The sequence below is a fragment of the Zingiber officinale genome, chromosome 2B, assembly GCF_018446385.1.
Source record: "Zingiber officinale cultivar Zhangliang chromosome 2B, Zo_v1.1, whole genome shotgun sequence".
NCBI lineage: Eukaryota > Viridiplantae > Streptophyta > Magnoliopsida > Zingiberales > Zingiberaceae > Zingiber > Zingiber officinale.
The window spans coordinates 33,955,464-33,957,259 of record NC_055989.1 but is presented as its reverse complement, the minus strand read 5'-3'; the positions used below and the strand labels follow the sequence as shown (position 1 = coordinate 33,957,259).

General features: G+C 35.7%; 1 non-coding gene across 1 annotated transcript; it reads left to right on the top strand.

Annotated features, from left to right (window-relative positions):
• The first annotated feature begins 315 nt into the window (after positions 1–315).
• LOC122049851 lies at positions 316–421 on the top strand. Its single transcript, XR_006131105.1, has one exon. It is a non-coding gene; the product is annotated as a small nucleolar RNA R71 (small nucleolar RNA).
• The last annotated feature ends 1,375 nt before the right edge of the window (positions 422–1,796 follow it).

Here is a 1,796-nt window from a genome sequence, read left to right as displayed (position 1 = left end):
CTATCAATCTTTGCCTCCAACTGTTTAGACCTCACATTCTATGACTTGTGAATTTCAAAACTCTTGGATGGTTGAATTACAATTTGTTTGACAAGCACTCTTGTATTTATGGCTTTCACTTCTTGAATTTTTTTAGGAGATTCCATCCAACTTTTATCTGACCATTCTTGGAGATTGAATGTCACTTAATCAATTAATGTATATGCTTCATCCACACTCTTGTTCATAAAAGAACTTCCAGCTGATGAATCCAATAAACACTTATCTAAGAAAGAAATTCCCCTATAGAATATATGCAGAGTCAACCATTTTTCCAAGCCATGATGAGGGCACTGTCTTTGTAGACTCTTGAATCTATCTCATGCTTCAAATAATGATTCTCCATCTGCCTTAGCAAAATTTGTGATACAATTCCTCATATACACTGTTCTACTTAGAGGGAAAAAGTGATTCAGAAATTGCTGCTCCAATTGTTCCTAACTTGTAATGCTTTGAGGACGGAGAGAATATATCCAAGTCCTTGCTTTATCCTTAATATTGAAAGGAAATGTCATCAATTGAACTGCATCTACTGATGCTCCATCACAGTTCACCATATCACAAAGCTCTAGAAATGTTTCAAGGTGCATATAAGGGCTTTCTGATACATCTCCTCCAAATTTGTGACCTTGTATCATAGCAATTAACTCTGGGTCTAGTTGAAAATTTTCTGCTTCAATATGAGGCTGCACAATGGGAGACATATATCTAGCAGAAATGGGTGCAAAAAAGTCTCTTAAATTCCTACTTGACATGTTAGTGCTCATGGATATCTAAAAAAAATTATAAGAAAAACCAAAAATGTAGAATTAAAGACAAGAAATAAAATGCTATATGAAAAACAAGAAAGAAAACACAGAATTTAAATTGCAAGAAAGAAAGTGCATAATGAAAATAAGAAAGAAAAGGCAAAAGGAAAAATAAAAATGTCTGGAATAACTCATATGTTAATCAACTAATGTTAATCGAAAACAGTTCCCAGCAACGGCGCCAAAAATTTGTTATGCAACTGTAAGTGCATGGTTTCGTCGTCAGTAATAAAAAGATTATCGATCCACATGGACTATTGATTAAGCACTAGTTAACTTCACACGGTGAATTATCTAGTAAAATGTAAGATTGGATGGAAAAGAAAGTAAGAGAAAGAGAAGAGATGGTGGATCTTGAGAGGGGTTGAGCTAAGAGGATGTGAGAGATAGTTTAAGGTGAGATTCTAGGATTTCAGTTTCCTTGTGATGCTAGGCGATGTTACATAGATTTCTTAGTTTCTATTTTCTATGTTTATACTCTTGTAGGAAGTTACTTGCATTACCGACTCTCCCCTACAGTGGATAAGCTGGCATTATCTCCTACTCCATGTCCTATGCTAGTAAATGGAAGTGATTCCTATGAAGTCCGTTAGTGGGACAGTCTGTCACCAACGTCCCTCGGCCATACAACACAGAAAGATGCTAACACACAATAACATAGAAATAGAAATAGTGATTATGTCCATTCCACTACTTCCTTGTGATTATTTGCTTCTCCATTCAAGGTGATACCCTATACGTCCGTAAGCAGGGCAGCCTGTTACTAGCGCCCCTTGGCCATACGATCTAGGGCATCCCCCCTATGGGATTAACAATTCTACACAATTATTTGATAAAACATGCAAAAGATATATATAAGATTCACACACACGTTTCATCAAACATGAACAAGGCATTAACAAATCATTGAATAGAAATATGGCAAATCCACATAGTTTTACATCTCCA